We start from the raw sequence: 24,116 nt of genomic DNA on the forward strand, positions 1-24,116 counted from the left end.
ATCTTACTCAGTATTTTAACGAGAAACAAATAAATGATTGAAAATGAAGTATTTAAGGTTATTTTCTAACCAATTATGTGTTTGCATAATTTTTATCGTATATTAAATGAATTAAGAGCAATAAAATGAAAGTTCACAAAAACGTGGAAAAACAGCAAAATATTGCCTAATTCGATGATATTTTGTTTATATCACATAAAGGAAAAGGGGATGATAAACGTCAAAATATTGCTAAATTCGATGATTTTTATTACGAAACAAAATGCAAGAAAACTTGCTAAAAAATGCAAAATTTGAAAATTCTGAGATTTGAAGGCCAAATCACATATCGTGAGAAAACATGAAGTAGTATCGAAATATTGGTAAAAACGAATATATATACGTAAAATCAAACTACATGAATAACGTGAAAAAAGTCACTATATTACCATATTTGAGGATTTTAACTTCAAATCATAAAGCGAGGTTTCGTATTATTTAGATCCAAGAGAAGACATATGACAATATTGTTTGAAACACAAATGATAAAAATCAATGTGTTTTCATTAGAATTAACTAAAATGTTCCTGATTTTCCGTTTATATTACCGATGGAAGATGTACACGTAAAACCGCTCTAATCCGGCTGAAACGTCGATATATGCAATAAAAACAGAACTTCTCCCCTTTCCAATATCTTACTCAGTATTTTAACGAGAAACAAATAGTTGATTGAAAATTAAGTGTTTAAGGTTAATTTTTAATCAATTATGTGTTTGCATAATTTTTATCGTATTTTTAATGAATTAAGAGCAATAAACTGAAAGTTCACAAAAACGTGGAAAAACAGCAAAATATTGCCTAATTCGATGATATTTTGTTTATATCACATAAAGGAAAAGGGGATGATAAACGTCAAAATATTGCTGAATTCGATGATTTTTAGTACGAAACAAAATGCAAGAAAACTTGCTTAAAATGCAATTTTATGCGAAAATCTGAGATATGAAGGCCAAAGCACATATCGTGAAATAGTATCGAAATATTGGTAAAAATGAATATATATACGTAATATCAAACTACATGAAAAACGTGAAAAAAAGTCATTATTATACCAAATTTGAGGATTTTAACTTCGAATCATAGAGCGACGTTTCGTATTTTTTAGACCCTACAAAAGACGTATAAAGATGTTGCTTCCAATACAAATGATAAAAATCAATGTGTTTTCATTAGATTTAACTAAAATGTTCCTGATTTATATTACCGATGGAAGATGTACACATAAAACGGCTCTAATCTGGCTGAAACGTCGATATATGCAATAAAAACAGAACTTCTCCCCTTTTCAATATCTTACTCAGTATTTTAACGAGAAACAAATAGATGATTGAAAATGAAGTATTTAAGGTTATTTTCTGATCAATTATGTGTTTGCATAATTTTTATCGTATATTTAATGAATTAATAACAATAAACTGAAAATTCACAAAAACGTGGAAAAACGGCAAAATATTGCCTAATTCGATGATATTTTGTTTAAATAACATAAAGGAAAAGGGAATGATAAATGTCAAAATATTGCTAAATTCGATGATTTTTAGTTCAAAAGAAAATGCAAGAAAACTTGCTAAAAAATGCAAAATTTTAAAATTCTGAGATTTGAAGGCCAAATCACATATCGTGAGAAAACCTGAAGTAGTATCGAAATATTGGTAAAAACGAATATATATACGTAAAATCAAACTACATGAATAACGTAAAAAAAGTCACTATATTACCATATTTGAGGATTTTAACTTCAAATCATAGAGCGAGGTTTCGTATTATTTAGATCCAAGAAAAGACATATGACAATGTTGTTTGAAACACAAATGATAAAAATCAATGTGTTTTCATTAGAATTAACTAAAATGTTCCTGATTTTCCGTTTATATTACCGATGGAAGATGTACACGTAAAACCGCTCTAATCCGGCTGAAACGTCGATATATGCAATAAAAACAGAACTTCTCCCCCTTTTCAATATCTTACTCAGTATTTTAACGAGAAACAAATAGATGATTGAAAATTAAGTATTTAAGGTTATTTTCTGATCAATTATGTGTTTGCATAATTTTTATCGTATATTTAATGAATTAATAACAATAAACTGAAAATTCACAAAAACGTGGAAAAACGGCAAAATATTGCCTAATTCGATGATATTTTGTTTAAATAACATAAAGGAAAAGGGAATGATAAATGTCAAAATATTGCTAAATTCGATGATTTTTAGTTCAAAAGAAAATGCAAGAAAACTTGCTAAAAAATGCAAAATTTGAAAATTCTGAGATTTGAAGGCCAAATCACATATCGTGAGAAAACATGAAGTAGTATCGAAATATTGGTAAAAACGAATATATATACGTAAAATCAAACTACATGAATAACGTAAAAAAAGTCACTATATTACCATATTTGAGGATTTTAACTTCAAATCATAGAGCGAGGTTTCGTATTATTTAGATCCAAGAAAAGACATATGACAATGTTGTTTGAAACACAAATGATAAAAATCAATGTGTTTTCATTATAATTAACTAAAATGTTCCTGATTTTCCGTTTATATTACCGATGGAAGATGTACACGTAAAACCGCTCTAATCCGGCTGAAACGTCGATATATGCAATAAAAACAGAACTTCTCCCCTTTCCAATATCTTACTCAGTATTTTAACGAGAAACAAATAGTTGATTGAAAATTAAGTGTTTAAGGTTAATTTCTAATCAATTATGTGTTTGCACAATTTTTATCGTATTTTTAATGAATTAAAAGCAATAAACTGAAAGTTCACAAAAACGTGGAAAAACAGCAAAATATTGCCTAATTCGATGATATTTTGTTTATATCACATAAAGGAAAAGGGGGATGATAAACGTCAAAATATTGCTGAATTCGATGATTTTTAGTACGAAACAAAATGCAAGAAAACTTGCTTAAAATGCAATTTTATGCGAAAATCTGAGATATGAAGTCCAAAGCACATATCGTGAAATAGTATCGAAATATTGGTAAAAATGAATATATATACGTAATATCAAACTACATGAAAAACGTGAAAAAAGTCATTATTATACCAAATTTGAGGATTTTAACTTCGAATCATAGAGCGACGTTTCGTATTTTTTAGACCCTACAAAAGACGTATAAAGATGTTGCTTCCAATATAAATGATAAAAATCAATGTGTTTTCATTAGATTTACCTAAAATGTTCCTGATTTTCCGTTTATATTACCGATGGAAGATGTACACATAAAACGGCTCTAATCCGGCTGAAACGTCGATATATGCAATATTAAAAGAACTTCTCCCCTTTTCAATATCTTACTCAGTATTTTAACGAGAAACAAATAGATGATTGAAAATGAAGTATTTAAGGTTATTTTCTGATCAATTATGTGTTTGCATAATTTTTATCGTATATTTAATGAATTAATAACAATAAACTGAAAATTCACAAAAACGTGGAAAAACGGCAAAATATTGCCTAATTCGATGATATTTTGTTTAAATCACATAAAGGAAAAGGGGATGATAAATGTCAAAATATTGCTAAATTCGATGATTTTTAGTACAAAATAAAAATGCAAGAAAACTTGCTTAAAAATGCAAAATTTGAAAATTCTGAGATTTGAAGGCCAAATCACATATCGTGAGAAAACATGAAGTAGTATCGAAATATTGGTAAAAACGAATATATATACGTAAAATCAAACTACATGAATAACGTGAAAAAAGTCACTATATTACCATATTTGATGATTTTAACTTCAAATCATAGAGCGAGGTTTCGTATTATTTAGATCCAAGAAAAGACATATGACAATGTTGTTTCTAATACAAATGATAAAAAAATCAATGTGTTTTCATTAGAATTAACTAAAATGTTCCTGATTTTCCGTTTATATTACCGATGGAAGATGTACACGTAAAACCGCTCTAATCCGGCTGAAACGTCGATATATGCAATAAAAAGAAAACTTCTCCCCTTTCCAATATCTTTCTCAGTATTTTAACGAGAAACAAATAGTTGATTGAAAATTAAGTGTTTAAGGTTAATTTTTAATCAATTATGTGTTTGCATAATTTTTATCGTATTTTTAATGAATTAAGAGCAATAAACTGAAAGTTCACAAAAACGTGGAAAAACAGCAAAATATTGCCTAATTCGATGATATTTTGTTTATATCACATAAAGGAAAAGGGGATGATAAACGTCAAAATATTGCTGAATTCGATGATTTTTAGTACAAAACAAAATGCAAGAAAACTTGCTTAAAATGCAATTTTATGCGAAAATCTGAGATATGAAGGCCAAAGCACATATCGTGATACTACATGAAATAGTATCGAAATATTGGTAAAAATGAATATATATATATACGTAATTTCAAGCTACATGAAAAACGTGAAAAAAGTCATTATTATACCAAATTTGAGGATTTTAACTTCGAATCATAGAGCGACGTTTCGTATTTTTTAGACCCTACAAAAGACGTATAAAGATGTTGCTTCCAATACAAATGATAAAAATCAATGTGTTTTCATTAGATTTAACTAAAATGTTCCTGATTTTCCGTTTATATTACCGATGGAAGATGTACACATAAAACGGCTCTAATCCGGCTGAAACGTCGATATATGCAATATTAACAGAACTTCTCCCCTTTTCAATATCTTACTCAGTATTTTAACGAGAAACAAATAGAAGATTGAAAATGAAGTATTTAAGGTTATTTTCTGATCAATTATGTGTTTGCATAATTTTTATCGTATATTTAATGAATTAATAACAATAAACTGAAAATTCACAAAAACGTGGAAAAACGGCAAAATATTGCCTAATTCGATGATATTTTGTTTAAATCACATAAAGGAAAAGGGGATGATAAATGTCAAAATATTGCTAAATTCGATGATTTTTAGTACAAAATAAAAATGCAAGAAAACTTGCTTAAAAATGCAAAATTTGAAAATTCTGAGATTTGAAGGCCAAATCACATATCGTGAGAAAACATGAAGTAGTATCGAAATATTGGTAAAAACGAATATATATACGTAAAATCAAACTACATGAATAACGTGAAAAAGTCACTATATTACCATATTTGATGATTTTAACTTCAAATCATAGAGCGAGGTTTCGTATTATTTAGATCCAAGAAAAGACATATGACAATGTTGTTTGAAATACAAATGATAAAAATCAATGTGTTTTCATTAGAATTAACTAAAATGTTCCTGATTTTCCGTTTATATTACCGATGGAAGATGTACACGTAAAACGGCTCTAATCCGGCTGAAACGTCGATATATGCAATAAAAACAGAACTTCTCCCTTTTTCAATATCTTACTCAGTATTTTAACGAGAAACAAATAAATGATTGAAAATGAAGTATTTAAGGTTATTTTCTAATCAATTATGTGTTTGCATAATTTTTATCGTATATTAAATGAATTAAGAGCAATAAACTGAAAGTTCACAAAAACGTGGAAAAACAGCAAAATATTGCCTAATTCGATGATATTTTGTTTATATCACATAAAGGAAAAGGGGATGATAAACGTCAAAATATTGCTAAATTCGATGATTTTTATTACGAAACAAAATGCAAGAAAACTTGCTTTAAAATGCAAAATTTGAAAATTCTGAGATTTGAAGGCCAAATCACATATCGTGAGAAAACATGAAGTAGTATCGAAATATTGGTAAAAACGAATATATATACGTAAAATCAAACTACATGAATAACGTGAAAAAAGTCACTATATTACCATATTTGAGGATTTTAACTTCAAATCATAAAGCGAGGTTTCGTATTATTTAGATCCAAGAGAAGACATATGACAATATTGTTTGAAACACAAATGATAAAAATCAATGTGTTTTCATTAGAATTAACTAAAATGTTCCTGATTTTCCGTTTATATTACCGATGGAAGATGTACACGTAAAACCGCTCTAATCCGGCTGAAACGTCGATATATGCAATAAAAACAGAACTTCTCCCCTTTCCAATATCTTACTCAGTATTTTAACGAGAAACAAATAGTTGATTGAAAATTAAGTGTTTAAGGTTAATTTTTAATCAATTATGTGTTTGCATAATTTTTATCGTATTTTTAATGAATTAAGAGCAATAAACTGAAAGTTCACAAAAACGTGGAAAAACAGCAAAATATTGCCTAATTCGATGATATTTTGTTTATATCACATAAAGGAAAAGGGGATTATAAACGTCAAAATATTGCTGAATTCGATGATTTTTAGTACGAAACAAAATGCAAGAAAACTTGCTTAAAATGCAATTTTATGCGAAAATCTGAGATATGAAGGCCAAAGCACATATCGTGAAATAGTATCGAAATATTGGTAAAAATGAATATATATACGTAATATCAAACTACATGAAAAACGTGAAAAAAATCATTATTATACCAAATTTGAGGATTTTAACTTCGAATCATAGAGCGACGTTTCGTGTTTTTTAGACCCTACAAAAGACGTATAAAGATGTTGCTTCCAATACAAATGATAAAAATCAATGTGTTTTCATTAGATTTAACTAAAATGTTCCTGATTTTCCGTTTATATTACCGATGGAAGATGTACACATAAAACGGCTCTAATCCGGCTGAAACGTCGACATATGCAATATTAACAGAACTTCTCCCCTTTTCAATATCTTACTCAGTATTTTAACGAGAAACAAATAGATGATTGAAAATGAAGTATTTAAGGTTATTTTCTGATCAATTATGTGTTTGCATAATTTTTATCGTATATTTAATGAATTAATAACAATAAACTGAAAATTCACAAAAACGTGGAAAAACGGCAAAATATTGCCTAATTCGATGATATTTTGTTTAAATCACATAAAGGAAAAGGGGATGATAAATGTCAAAATATTGCTAAATTCGATGATTTTTAGTACAAAATAAAAATGCAAGAAAACTTGCTTAAAAATGCAAAATTTGAAAATTCTGAGATTTGAAGGCCAAATCACATATCGTGAGAAAACATGAAGTAGTATCGAAATATTGGTAAAAACGAATATATATACGTAAAATCAAACTACATGAATAACGTGAAAAAAGTCACTATATTACCATATTTGATGATTTTAACTTCAAATCATAGAGCGAGGTTTCGTATTATTTAGATCCAAGAAAAGACATATGACAATGTTGTTTGAAATACAAATGATAAAAATCAATGTGTTTTCATTAGAATTAACTAAAATGTTCCTGATTTTCCGTTTATATTACCGATGGAAGATGTACACGTAAAACGGCTCTAATCCGGCTGAAACGTCGATATATGCAATAAAAACAGAACTTCTCCCTTTTTCAATATCTTACTCAGTATTTTAACGAGAAACAAATAAATGATTGAAAATGAATTATTTAAGGTTATTTTCTAATCAATTATGTGTTTGCATAATTTTTATCGTATATTAAATGAATTAAGAGCAATAAACTGAAAGTTCACAAAAACGTGGAAAAACAGCAAAATATTGCCTAATTCGATGATATTTTGTTTATATCACATAAAGGAAAAGGGGATGATAAACGTCAAAATATTGCTAAATTCGATGATTTTTATTACGAAACAAAATGCAAGAAAACTTGCTTTAAAATGCAAAATTTGAAAATTCTGAGATTTGAAGGCCAAATCACATATCGTGAGAAAACATGAAGTAGTATCGAAATATTGGTAAAAACGAATATATATACGTAAAATCAAACTACATGAATAACGTGAAAAAAGTCACTATATTACCATATTTGAGGATTTTAACTTCAAATCATAGAGCGAGGTTTCGTATTATTTAGATCCAAGAGAAGACATATGACAATATTGTTTGAAACACAAATGATAAAAATCAATGTGTTTTCATTAGAATTAACTAAAATGTTCCTGATTTTCCGTTTATATTACCGATGGAAGATGTACACGTAAAACCGCTCTAATCCGGCTGAAACGTCGATATATGCAATAAAAACAGAACTTCTCCCCTTTCCAATATCTTACTCAGTATTTTAACGAGAAACAAATAGTTGATTGAAAATTGTTTAAGGTTAATTTTTAATCAATTATGTGTTTGCATAATTTTTATCGTATTTTTAATGAATTAAGAGCAATAAACTGAAAGTTCACAAAAACCTGGAAAAACAGCAAAATATTGCCTAATTCGATGATATTTTGTTTATATCACATAAAGGAAAAGGGGATGATAAACGTCAAAATATTGCTGAATTCGATGATTTTTAGTACGAAACAAAATGCAAGAAAACTTGCTTAAAATGCAATTTTATGCGAAAATCTGAGATATGAAGGCCAAAGCACATATCGTGAAATAGTATCGAAATATTGGTAAAAATGAATAAATATACGTAATATCAAACTACATGAAAAACGTGAAAAAAAGTCATTATTATACCAAATTTGAGGATTTTAACTTCGAATCATAGAGCGACGTTTCGTATTTTTTAGACCCTACAAAAGACGTATAAAGATGTTGCTTCCAATACAAATGATAAAAATCAATGTGTTTTCATTAGATTTAACTAAAATGTTCCTGATTTTCCGTTTATATTACCGATGGAAGATGTACACATAAATCGGCTCTAATCCGGCTGAAACGTCGATATATGCAATAAAAACAGAACTTCTCCCCTTTTCAATATCTTACTCAGTATTTTAACGAGAAACAAATAGATGATTGAAAATGAAGTATTTAAGGTTATTTTCTGATCAATTATGTGTTTGCATAATTTTTATCGTATATTTAATGAATTAATAACAATAAACTGAAAATTCACAAAAACGTGGAAAAACGGCAAAATATTGCCTAATTCGATGATATTTTGTTTAAATAACATAAAGGAAAAGGGAATGATAAATGTCAAAATATTGCTAAATTCGATGATTTTTAGTTCAAAAGAAAATGCAAGAAAACTTGCTAAAAAATGCAAAATTTGAAAATTCTGAGATTTGAAGGCCAAATCACATATCGTGAGAAAACATGAAGTAGTATCGAAATATTGGTAAAAACGAATATATATACGTAAAATCAAACTACATGAATAACGTAAAAAAAGTCACTATATTACCATATTTGAGGATTTTAACTTCAAATCATAGAGCGAGGTTTCGTATTATTTAGATCCAAGAAAAGACATATGACAATGTTGTTTGAAACACAAATGATAAAAATCAATGTGTTTTCATTAGAATTAACTAAAATGTTCCTGATTTTCCGTTTATATTACCGATGGAAGATGTACACGTAAAACCGCTCTAATCCGGCTGAAACGTCGATATATGCAATAAAAACAGAACTTCTCCCCTTTTCAATATCTTACTCAGTATTTTAACGAGAAACAAATAGATGATTGAAAATTAAGTATTTAAGGTTATTTTCTGATCAATGCATAATTTGCATAATTTTTATCGTATATTTAATGAATTAATAACAATAAACTGAAAATTCACAAAAACGTGGAAAAACGGCAAAATATTGCCTAATTCGATGATATTTTGTTTAAATAACATAAAGGAAAAGGGAATGATAAATGTCAAAATATTGCTAAATTCGATGATTTTTAGTTCAAAAGAAAATGCAAGAAAACTTGCTAAAAAATGCAAAATTTGAAAATTCTGAGATTTGAAGGCCAAATCACATATCGTGAGAAAACATGAAGTAGTATCGAAATATTGGTAAAAACGAATATATATACGTAAAATCAAACTACATGAATAACGTAAAAAAAGTCACTATATTACCATATTTGAGGATTTTAACTTCAAATCATAGAGCGAGGTTTCGTATTATTTAGATCCAAGAAAAGACATATGACAATGTTGTTTGAAACACAAATGATAAAAATCAATGTGTTTTCATTATAATTAACTAAAATGTTCCTGATTTTCCGTTTATATTACCGATGGAAGATGTACACGTAAAACCGCTCTAATCCGGCTGAAACGTCGATATATGCAATAAAAACAGAACTTCTCCCCTTTCCAATATCTTACTCAGTATTTTAACGAGAAACAAATAGTTGATTGAAAATTAAGTGTTTAAGGTTAATTTCTAATCAATTATGTGTTTGCACAATTTTTATCGTATTTTTAATGAATTAAAAGCAATAAACTGAAAGTTCACAAAAACGTGGAAAAACAGCAAAATATTGCCTAATTCGATGATATTTTGTTTATATCACATAAAGGAAAAGGGGGATGATAAACGTCAAAATATTGCTGAATTCGATGATTTTTAGTACGAAACAAAATGCAAGAAAACTTGCTTAAAATGCAATTTTATGCGAAAATCTGAGATATGAAGGCCAAAGCACATATCGTGATACTACATGAAATAGTATCGAAATATTGGTAAAAATGAATATATATATATACGTAATTTCAAGCTACATGAAAAACGTGAAAAAAGTCATTATTATACCAAATTTGAGGATTTTAACTTCGAATCATAGAGCGACGTTTCGTATTTTTTAGACCCTACAAAAGACGTATAAAGATGTTGCTTCCAATACAAATGATAAAAATCAATGTGTTTTCATTAGATTTAACTAAAATGTTCCTGATTTTCCGTTTATATTACCGATGGAAGATGTACACATAAAACGGCTCTAATCCGGCTGAAACGTCGATATATGCAATATTAACAGAACTTCTCCCCTTTTCAATATCTTACTCAGTATTTTAACGAGAAACAAATAGAAGATTGAAAATGAAGTATTTAAGGTTATTTTCTGATCAATTATGTGTTTGCATAATTTTTATCGTATATTTAATGAATTAATAACAATAAACTGAAAATTCACAAAAACGTGGAAAAACGGCAAAATATTGCCTAATTCGATGATATTTTGTTTAAATCACATAAAGGAAAAGGGGATGATAAATGTCAAAATATTGCTAAATTCGATGATTTTTAGTACAAAATAAAAATGCAAGAAAACTTGCTTAAAAATGCAAAATTTGAAAATTCTGAGATTTGAAGGCCAAATCACATATCGTGAGAAAACATGAAGTAGTATCGAAATATTGGTAAAAACGAATATATATACGTAAAATCAAACTACATGAATAACGTGAAAAAGTCACTATATTACCATATTTGATGATTTTAACTTCAAATCATAGAGCGAGGTTTCGTATTATTTAGATCCAAGAAAAGACATATGACAATGTTGTTTGAAATACAAATGATAAAAATCAATGTGTTTTCATTAGAATTAACTAAAATGTTCCTGATTTTCCGTTTATATTACCGATGGAAGATGTACACGTAAAACGGCTCTAATCCGGCTGAAACGTCGATATATGCAATAAAAACAGAACTTCTCCCTTTTTCAATATCTTACTCAGTATTTTAACGAGAAACAAATAAATGATTGAAAATGAAGTATTTAAGGTTATTTTCTAATCAATTATGTGTTTGCATAATTTTTATCGTATATTAAATGAATTAAGAGCAATAAACTGAAAGTTCACAAAAACGTGGAAAAACAGCAAAATATTGCCTAATTCGATGATATTTTGTTTATATCACATAAAGGAAAAGGGGATGATAAACGTCAAAATATTGCTAAATTCGATGATTTTTATTACGAAACAAAATGCAAGAAAACTTGCTTTAAAATGCAAAATTTGAAAATTCTGAGATTTGAAGGCCAAATCACATATCGTGAGAAAACATGAAGTAGTATCGAAATATTGGTAAAAACGAATATATATACGTAAAATCAAACTACATGAATAACGTGAAAAAAGTCACTATATTACCATTTTTGAGGATTTTAACTTCAAATCATAAAGCGAGGTTTCGTATTATTTAGATCCAAGAGAAGACATATGACAATATTGTTTGAAACACAAATGATAAAAATCAATGTGTTTTCATTAGAATTAACTAAAATGTTCCTGATTTTCCGTTTATATTACCGATGGAAGATGTACACGTAAAACCGCTCTAATCCGGCTGAAACGTCGATATATGCAATAAAAACAGAACTTCTCCCCTTTCCAATATCTTACTCAGTATTTTAACGAGAAACAAATAGTTGATTGAAAATTAAGTGTTTAAGGTTAATTTTTAATCAATTATGTGTTTGCATAATTTTTATCGTATTTTTAATGAATTAAGAGCAATAAACTGAAAGTTCACAAAAACGTGGAAAAACAGCAAAATATTGCCTAATTCGATGATATTTTGTTTATATCACATAAAGGAAAAGGGGATGATAAACGTCAAAATATTGCTGAATTCGATGATTTTTAGTACGAAACAAAATGCAAGAAAACTTGCTTAAAATGCAATTTTATGCGAAAATCTGAGATATGAAGGCCAAAGCACATATCGTGAAATAGTATCGAAATATTGGTAAAAATGAATATATATACGTAATATCAAACTACATGAAAAACGTGAAAAAAATCATTATTATACCAAATTTGAGGATTTTAACTTCGAATCATAGAGCGACGTTTCGTGTTTTTTAGACCCTACAAAAGACGTATAAAGATGTTGCTTCCAATACAAATGATAAAAATCAATGTGTTTTCATTAGATTTAACTAAAATGTTCCTGATTTTCCGTTTATATTACCGATGGAAGATGTACACATAAAACGGCTCTAATCCGGCTGAAACGTCGACATATGCAATATTAACAGAACTTCTCCCCTTTTCAATATCTTACTCAGTATTTTAACGAGAAACAAATAGATGATTGAAAATGAAGTATTTAAGGTTATTTTCTGATCAATTATGTGTTTGCATAATTTTTATCGTATATTTAATGAATTAATAACAATAAACTGAAAATTCACAAAAACGTGGAAAAACGGCAAAATATTGCCTAATTCGATGATATTTTGTTTAAATCACATAAAGGAAAAGGGGATGATAAATGTCAAAATATTGCTAAATTCGATGATTTTTAGTACAAAATAAAAATGCAAGAAAACTTGCTTAAAAATGCAAAATTTGAAAATTCTGAGATTTGAAGGCCAAATCACATATCGTGAGAAAACATGAAGTAGTATCGAAATATTGGTAAAAACGAATATATATACGTAAAATCAAACTACATGAATAACGTGAAAAAAGTCACTATATTACCATATTTGATGATTTTAACTTCAAATCATAGAGCGAGGTTTCGTATTATTTAGATCCAAGAGAAGACATATGACAATATTGTTTGAAACACAAATGATAAAAATCAATGTGTTTTCATTAGAATTAACTAAAATGTTCCTGATTTTCCGTTTATATTACCGATGGAAGATGTACACGTAAAACGGCTCTAATCCGGCTGAAACGTCGATATATGCAATAAAAACAGAACTTCTCCCTTTTTCAATATCTTACTCAGTATTTTAACGAGAAACAAATAAATGATTGAAAATGAATTATTTAAGGTTATTTTCTAATCAATTATGTGTTTGCATAATTTTTATCGTATATTAAATGAATTAAGAGCAATAAACTGAAAGTTCACAAAAACGTGGAAAAACAGCAAAATATTGCCTAATTCGATGATATTTTGTTTATATCACATAAAGGAAAAGGGGATGATAAACGTCAAAATATTGCTAAATTCGATGATTTTTATTACGAAACAAAATGCAAGAAAACTTGCTTTAAAATGCAAAATTTGAAAATTCTGAGATTTGAAGGCCAAATCACATATCGTGAGAAAACATGAAGTAGTATCGAAATATTGGTAAAAACGAATATATATACGTAAAATCAAACTACATGAATAACGTGAAAAAAGTCACTATATTACCATATTTGAGGATTTTAACTTCAAATCATAGAGCGAGGTTTCGTATTATTTAGATCCAAGAGAAGACATATGACAATATTGTTTGAAACACAAATGATAAAAATCAATGTGTTTTCATTAGAATTAACTAAAATGTTCCTGATTTTCCGTTTATATTACCGATGGAAGATGTACACGTAAAACCGCTCTAATCCGGCTGAAACGTCGATATATGCAATAAAAACAGAACTTCTCCCCTTTCCAATATCTTACTCAGTATTTTAACGAGAAACAAATAGTTGATTGAAAATTGTTTAAGGTTAATTTTTAATCAATTATGTGTTTGCATAATTTTTATCGTATTTTTAATGAATTAAGAGCAATAAACTGAAAGTTCACAAAAACCTGGAAAAACAGCAAAATATTGCCTAATTCGATGATATTTTGTTTATATCACATAAAGGAAAAGGGGATGATAAACGTCAAAATATTGCTGAATTCGATGATTTTTAGTACGAAACAAAATGCAAGAAAACTTGCTTAAAATGCAATTTTATGCGAAAATCTGAGATATGAAGGCCAAAGCACATATCGTGAAATAGTATCGAAATATTGGTAAAAATGAATATATATACGTAATATCAAACTACATGAAAAACGTGAAAAAAAGTCATTATTATACCAAATTTGAGGATTTTAACTTCGAATCATAGAGCGACATTTCGTATTTTTTAGACCCTACAAAAGACGTATAAAGATGTTGCTTCCAATACAAATGATAAAAATCAATGTGTTTTCATTAGATTTAACTAAAATGTTCCTGATTTTCCGTTTATATTACCGATGGAAGATGTACACATAAATCGGCTCTAATCCGGCTGAAACGTCGATATATGCAATAAAAACAGAACTTCTCCCCTTTTCAATATCTTCCTCAGTATTTTAACGAGAAACAAATAGATGATTGAAAATGAAGTATTTAAGGTTATTTTCTGATCAATTATGTGTTTGCATAATTTTTATCGTATATTTAATGAATTAATAACAATAAACTGAAAATTCACAAAAACGTGGAAAAACGGCAAAATATTGCCTAATTCGATGATATTTTGTTTAAATAACATAAAGGAAAAGGGAATGATAAATGTCAAAATATTGCTAAATTCGATGATTTTTAGTTCAAAAGAAAATGCAAGAAAACTTGCTAAAAAATGCAAAATTTGAAAATTCTGAGATTTGAAGGCCAAATCACATATCGTGAGAAAACATGAAGTAGTATCGAAATATTGGTAAAAACGAATATATATACGTAAAATCAAACTACATGAATAACGTAAAAAAAGTCACTATATTACCATATTTGAGGATTTTAACTTCAAATCATAGAGCGAGGTTTCGTATTATTTAGATCCAAGAAAAGACATATGACAATGTTGTTTGAAACACAAATGATACAAATCAATGTGTTTTCATTAGAATTAACTAAAATGTTCCTGATTTTCCGTTTATATTACCGATGGAAGATGTACACGTAAAACCGCTCTAATCCGGCTGAAACGTCGATATATGCAATAAAAACAGAACTTCTCCCCTTTTCAATATCTTACTCAGTATTTTAACGAGAAACAAATAGATGATTGAAAATTAAGTATTTAAGGTTATTTTCTGATCAATGCATAATTTGCATAATTTTTATCGTATATTTAATGAATTAATAACAATAAACTGAAAATTCACAAAAACGTGGAAAAACGGCAAAATATTGCCTAATTCGATGATATTTTGTTTAAATAACATAAAGGAAAAGGGAATGATAAATGTCAAAATATTGCTAAATTCGATGATTTTTAGTTCAAAAGAAAATGCAAGAAAACTTGCTAAAAAATGCAAAATTTGAAAATTCTGAGATTTGAAGGCCAAATCACATATCGTGAGAAAACATGAAGTAGTATCGAAATATTGGTAAAAACGAATATATATACGTAAAATCCAACTACATGAATAACGTAAAAAAAGTCACTATATTACCATATTTGAGGATTTTAACTTCAAATCATAGAGCGAGGTTTCGTATTATTTAGATCCAAGAAAAGACATATGACAATGTTGTTTGAAACACAAATGATAAAAATCAATGTGTTTTCATTATAATTAACTAAAATGTTCCTGATTTTCCGTTTATATTACCGATGGAAGATGTACACGTAAAACCGCTCTAATCCGGCTGAAACGTCGATATATGCAATAAAAACAGAACTTCTCCCCTTTCCAATATCTTACTCAGTATTTTAACGAGAAACAAATAGTTGATTGAAAATTAAGTGTTTAAGGTTAATTTCTAATCAATTATGTGTTTGCACAATTTTTATCGTATTTTTAATGAATTAAAAGCAATAAACTGAAAGTTCACAAAAACGTAGAAAAACAGCAAAATATTGCCTAATTCGATGATATTTTGTTTATATCACATAAAGGAAAAGGGGGATGATAAACGTCAAAATATTGCTGAATTCGATGATTTTTAGTACGAAACAAAATGCAAGAAAACTTGCTTAAAATGCAATTTTATGCGAAAATCTGAGATATGAAGTCCAAAGCACATATCGTGAAATAGTATCGAAATATTGGTAAAAATGAATATATATACGTAATATCAAACTACATGAAAAACGTGAAAAAAGTCATTATTATACCAAATTTGAGGATTTTAACTTCGAATCATAGAGCGACGTTTCGTATTTTTTAGACCCTACAAAAGACGTATAAAGATGTTGCTTCCAATATAAATGATAAAAATCAATGTGTTTTCATTAGATTTAACTAAAATGTTCCTGATTTTCCGTTTATATTACCGATGGAAGATGTACACATAAAACGGCTCTAATCCGGCTGAAACGTCGATATATGCAATATTAAAAGAACTTCTCCCCTTTTCAATATCTTACTCAGTATTTTAACGAGAAACAAATAGATGATTGAAAATGAAGTATTTAAGGTTATTTTCTGATCAATTATGTGTTTGCATAATTTTTATCGTATATTTAATGAATTAATAACAATAAACTGAAAATTCACAAAAACGTGGAAAAACGGCAAAATATTGCCTAATTCGATGATATTTTGTTTAAATCACATAAAGGAAAAGGGGATGATAAATGTCAAAATATTGCTAAATTCGATGATTTTTAGTACAAAATAAAAATGCAAGAAAACTTGCTTAAAAATGCAAAATTTGAAAATTCTGAGATTTGAAGGCCAAATCACATATCGTGAGAAAACATGAAGTAGTATCGAAATATTGGTAAAAACGAATATATATACGTAAAATCAAACTACATGAATAACGTGAAAAAAGTCACTATATTACCATATTTGATGATTTTAACTTCAAATCATAGAGCGAGGTTTCGTATTATTTAGATCCAAGAAAAGACATATGACAATGTTGTTTCTAATACAAATGATAAAAAAATCAATGTGTTTTCATTAGAATTAACTAAAATGTTCCTGATTTTCCGTTTATATTACCGATGGAAGATGTACACGTAAAACCGCTCTAATCCGGCTGAAACGTCGATATATGCAATAAAAAGAAAACTTCTCCCCTTTCCAATATCTTTCTCAGTATTTTAACGAGAAACAAATAGTTGATTGAAAATTAAGTGTTTAAGGTTAATTTTTAATCAATTATGTGTTTGCATAATTTTTATCGTATTTTTAATGAATTAAGAGCAATAAACTGAAAGTTCACAAAAACGTGGAAAAACAGCAAAATATTGCCTAATTCGATGATATTTTGTTTATATCACATAAAGGAAAAGGGGATGATAAACGTCAAAATATTGCTGAATTCGATGATTTTTAGTACAAAACAAAATGCAAGAAAACTTGCTTAAAATGCAATTTTATGCGAAAATCTGAGATATGAAGGCCAAAGCACATATCGTGATACTACATGAAATAGTATCGAAATATTGGTAAAAATGAATATATATATATACGTAATTTCAAGCTACATGAAAAACGTGAAAAAAGTCATTATTATACCAAATTTGAGGATTTTAACTTCGAATCATAGAGCGACGTTTCGTATTTTTTAGACCCTACAAAAGACGTATAAAGATGTTGCTTCCAATACAAATGATAAAAATCAATGTGTTTTCATTAGATTTAACTAAAATGTTCCTGATTTTCCGTTTATATTACCGATGGAAGATGTACACATAAAACGGCTCTAATCCGGCTGAAACGTCGATATATGCAATATTAACAGAACTTCTCCCCTTTTCAATATCTTACTCAGTATTTTAACGAGAAACAAATAGAAGATTGAAAATGAAGTATTTAAGGTTATTTTCTGATCAATTATGTGTTTGCATAATTTTTATCGTATATTTAATGAATTAATAACAATAAACTGAAAATTCACAAAAACGTGGAAAAACGGCAAAATATTGCCTAATTCGATGATATTTTGTTTAAATCACATAAAGGAAAAGGGGATGATAAATGTCAAAATATTGCTAAATTCGATGATTTTTAGTACAAAATAAAAATGCAAGAAAACTTGCTTAAAAATGCAAAATTTGAAAATTCTGAGATTTGAAGGCCAAATCACATATCGTGAGAAAACATGAAGTAGTATCGAAATATTGGTAAAAACGAATATATATACGTAAAATCAAACTACATGAATAACGTGAAAAAGTCACTATATTACCATATTTGATGATTTTAACTTCAAATCATAGAGCGAGGTTTCGTATTATTTAGATCCAAGAAAAGACATATGACAATGTTGTTTGAAATACAAATGATAAAAATCAATGTGTTTTCATTAGAATTAACTAAAATGTTCCTGATTTTCCGTTTATATTACCGATGGAAGATGTACACGTAAAACGGCTCTAATCCGGCTGAAACGTCGATATATGCAATAAAAACAGAACTTCTCCCTTTTTCAATATCTTACTCAGTATTTTAACGAGAAACAAATAAATGATTGAAAATGAAGTATTTAAGGTTATTTTCTAATCAATTATGTGTTTGCATAATTTTTATCGTATATTAAATGAATTAAGAGCAATAAACTGAAAGTTCACAAAAACGTGGAAAAACAGCAAAATATTGCCTAATTCGATGATATTTTGTTTATATCACATAAAGGAAAAGGGGATGATAAACGTCAAAATATTGCTAAATTCGATGATTTTTATTACGAAACAAAATGCAAGAAAACTTGCTTTAAAATGCAAAATTTGAAAATTCTGAGATTTGAAGGCCAAATCACATATCGTGAGAAAACATGAAGTAGTATCGAAATATTGGTAAAAACGAATATATATACGTAAAATCAAACTACATGAATAACGTGAAAAAAGTCACTATATTACCATATTTGAGGATTTTAACTTCAAATCATAAAGCGAGGTTTCGTATTATTTAGATCCAAGAGAAGACATATGACAATATTGTTTGAAACACAAATGATAAAAATCAATGTGTTTTCATTAGAATTAACTAAAATGTTCCTGATTTTCCGTTTATATTACCGATGGAAGATGTACACGTAAAACCGCTCTAATCCGGCTGAAACGTCGATATATGCAATAAAAACAGAACTTCTCCCCTTTCCAATATCTTACTCAGTATTTTAACGAGAAACAAATAGTTGATTGAAAATTAAGTGTTTAAGGTTAATTTTTAATCAATTATGTGTTTGCATAATTTTTATCGTATTTTTAATGAATTAAGAGCAATAAACTGAAAGTTCACAAAAACGTGGAAAAACAGCAAAATATTGCCTAATTCGATGATATTTTGTTTATATCACATAAAGGAAAAGGGGATGATAAACGTCAAAATATTGCTGAATTCGATGATTTTTAGTACGAAACAAAATGCAAGAAAACTTGCTTAAAATGCAATTTTATGCGAAAATCTGAGATATGAAGGCCAAAGCACATATCGTGAAATAGTATCGAAATATTGGTAAAAATGAATATATATACGTAATATCAAACTACATGAAAAACGTGAAAAAAATCATTATTATACCAAATTTGAGGATTTTAACTTCGAATCATAGAGCGACGTTTCGTGTTTTTTAGACCCTACAAAAGACGTATAAAGATGTTGCTTCCAATACAAATGATAAAAATCAATGTGTTTTCATTAGATTTAACTAAAATGTTCCTGATTTTCCGTTTATATTACCGATGGAAGATGTACACATAAAACGGCTCTAATCCGGCTGAAACGTCGACATATGCAATATTAACAGAACTTCTCCCCTTTTCAATATCTTACTCAGTATTTTAACGAGAAACAAATAGATGATTGAAAATGAAGTATTTAAGGTTATTTTCTGATCAATTATGTGTTTGCATAATTTTTATCGTATATTTAATGAATTAATAACAATAAACTGAAAATTCACAAAAACGTGGAAAAACGGCAAAATATTGCCTAATTCGATGATATTTTGTTTAAATCACATAAAGGAAAAGGGGATGATAAATGTCAAAATATTGCTAAATTCGATGATTTTTAGTACAAAATAAAAATGCAAGAAAACTTGCTTAAAAATGCAAAATTTGAAAATTCTGAGATTTGAAGGCCAAATCACATATCGTGAGAAAACATGAAGTAGTATCGAAATATTGGTAAAAACGAATATATATACGTAAAATCAAACTACATGAATAACGTGAAAAAAGTCACTATATTACCATATTTGATGATTTTAACTTCAAATCATAGAGCGAGGTTTCGTATTATTTAGATCCAAGAAAAGACATATGACAATGTTGTTTGAAATACAAATGATAAAAATCAATGTGTTTTCATTAGAATTAACTAAAATGTTCCTGATTTTCCGTTTATATTACCGATGGAAGATGTACACGTAAAACGGCTCTAATCCGGCTGAAACGTCGATATATGCAATAAAAACAGAACTTCTCCCTTTTTCAATATCTTACTCAGTATTTTAACGAGAAACAAATAAATGATTGAAAATGAATTATTTAAGGTTATTTTCTAATCAATTATGTGTTTGCATAATTTTTATCGTATATTAAATGAATTAAGAGCAATAAACTGAAAGTTCACAAAAACGTGGAAAAACAGCAAAATATTGCCTAATTCGATGATATTTTGTTTATATCACATAAAGGAAAAGGGGATGATAAACGTCAAAATATTGCTAAATTCGATGATTTTTATTACGAAACAAAATGCAAGAAAACTTGCTTTAAAATGCAAAATTTGAAAATTCTGAGATTTGAAGGCCAAATCACATATCGTGAGAAAACATGAAGTAGTATCGAAATATTGGTAAAAACGAATATATATACGTAAAATCAAACTACATGAATAACGTGAAAAAAGTCACTATATTACCATATTTGAGGATTTTAACTTCAAATCATAGAGCGAGGTTTCGTATTATTTAGATCCAAGAGAAGACATATGACAATATTGTTTGAAACACAAATGATAAAAATCAATGTGTTTTCATTAGAATTAACTAAAATGTTCCTGATTTTCCGTTTATATTACCGATGGAAGATGTACACGTAAAACCGCTCTAATCCGGCTGAAACGTCGATATATGCAATAAAAACAGAACTTCTCCCCTTTCCAATATCTTACTCAGTATTTTAACGAGAAACAAATAGTTGATTGAAAATTGTTTAAGGTTAATTTTTAATCAATTATGTGTTTGCATAATTTTTATCGTATTTTTAATGAATTAAGAGCAATAAACTGAAAGTTCACAAAAACCTGGAAAAACAGCAAAATATTGCCTAATTCGATGATATTTTGTTTATATCACATAAAGGAAAAGGGGATGATAAACGTCAAAATATTGCTGAATTCGATGATTTTTAGTACGAAACAAAATGCAAGAAAACTTGCTTAAAATGCAATTTTATGCGAAAATCTGAGATATGAAGGCCAAAGCACATATCGTGAAATAGTATCGAAATATTGGTAAAAATGAATATATATACGTAATATCAAACTACATGAAAAACGTGAAAAAAAGTCATTATTATACCAAATTTGAGGATTTTAACTTCGAATCATAGAGCGACGTTTCGTATTTTTTAGACCCTACAAAAGACGTATAAAGATGTTGCTTCCAATACAAATGATAAAAATCAATGTGTTTTCATTAGATTTAACTAAAATGTTCCTGATTTTCCGTTTATATTACCGATGGAAGATGTACACATAAATCGGCTCTAATCCGGCTGAAACGTCGATATATGCAATAAAAACAGAACTTCTCCCCTTTTCAATATCTTACTCAGTATTTTAACGAGAAACAAATAGATGATTGAAAATGAAGTATTTAAGGTTATTTTCTGATCAATTATGTGTTTGCATAATTTTTATCGTATATTTAATGAATTAATAACAATAAACTGAAAATTCACAAAAACGTGGAAAAACGGCAAAATATTGCCTAATTCGATGATATTTTGTTTAAATAACATAAAGGAAAAGGGAATGATAAATGTCAAAATATTGCTAAATTCGATGATTTTTAGTTCAAAAGAAAATGCAAGAAAACTTGCTAAAAAATGCAAAATTTGAAAATTCTGAGATTTGAAGGCCAAATCACATATCGTGAGAAAACATGAAGTAGTATCGAAATATTGGTAAAAACGAATATATATACGTAAAATCAAACTACATGAATAACGTAAAAAAAGTCACTATATTACCATATTTGAGGATTTTAACTTCAAATCATAGAGCGAGGTTTCGTATTATTTAGATCCAAGAAAAGACATATGACAATGTTGTTTGAAACACAAATGATAAAAATCAATGTGTTTTCATTAGAATTAACTAAAATGTTCCTGATTTTCCGTTTATATTACCGATGGAAGATGTACACGTAAAACCGCTCTAATCCGGCTGAAACGTCGATATATGCAATAAAAACAGAACTTCTCCCCTTTTCAATATCTTACTCAGTATTTTAACGAGAAACAAATAGATGATTGAAAATTAAGTATTTAAGGTTATTTTCTGATCAATGCATAATTTGCATAATTTTTATCGTATATTTAATGAATTAATAACAATAAACTGAAAATTCACAAAAACGTGGAAAAACGGCAAAATATTGCCTAATTCGATGATATTTTGTTTAAATAACATAAAGGAAAAGGGAATGATAAATGTCAAAATATTGCTAAATTCGATGATTTTTAGTTCAAAAGAAAATGCAAGAAAACTTGCTAAAAAATGCAAAATTTGAAAATTCTGAGATTTGAAGGCCAAATCACATATCGTGAGAAAACATGAAGTAGTATCGAAATATTGGTAAAAACGAATATATATACGTAAAATCAAACTACATGAATAACGTAAAAAAAGTCACTATATTACCATATTTGAGGATTTTAACTTCAAATCATAGAGCGAGGTTTCGTATTATTTAGATCCAAGAAAAGACATATGACAATGTTGTTTGAAACACAAATGATAAAAATCAATGTGTTTTCATTAGAATTAACTAAAATGTTCTTGATTTTCCGTTTATATTACCGATGGAAGATGTACACGTAAAACCGCTCTAATCCGGCTGAAACGTCGATATATGCAATAAAAACAGAACTTCTCCCCTTTTCAATATCTTACTCAGTATTTTAACGAGAAACAAATAGATGATTGAAAATTAAGTATTTAAGGTTATTTTCTGATCAATGCATAATTTGCATAATTTTTATCGTATATTTAATGAATTAATAACAATAAACTGAAAATTCACAAAAACGTGGAAAAACGGCAAAATATTGCATAATTCGATGATATTTTGTTTAAATAACATAAAGGAAAAGGGAATGATAAATGTCAAAATATTGCTAAATTCGATGATTTTTAGTTCAAAAGAAAATGCAAGAAAACTTGCTAAAAAATGCAAAATTTGAAAATTCTGAGATTTGAAGGCCAAATCACATATCGTGAGAAAACCTGAAGTAGTATCGAAATATTGGTAAAAACGAATATATATACGTAAAATCAAACTACATGAATAACGTAAAAAAAGTCACTATATTACCATATTTGAGGATTTTAACTTCAAATCATAGAGCGAGGTTTCGTATTATTTAGATCCAAGAAAAGACATATGACAATGTTGTTTGAAACACAAATGATAAAAATCAATGTGTTTTCATTAGAATTAACTAAAATGTTCCTGATTTTCCGTTTATATTACCGATGGAAGATGTACACGTAAAAACCGCTCTAATCCGGCTGA

This window comes from Procambarus clarkii, unplaced genomic scaffold (genome assembly GCF_040958095.1).
Source record: "Procambarus clarkii isolate CNS0578487 unplaced genomic scaffold, FALCON_Pclarkii_2.0 HiC_scaffold_153, whole genome shotgun sequence".
NCBI classification, from domain to species: Eukaryota; Metazoa; Arthropoda; class Malacostraca; order Decapoda; family Cambaridae; genus Procambarus; species Procambarus clarkii.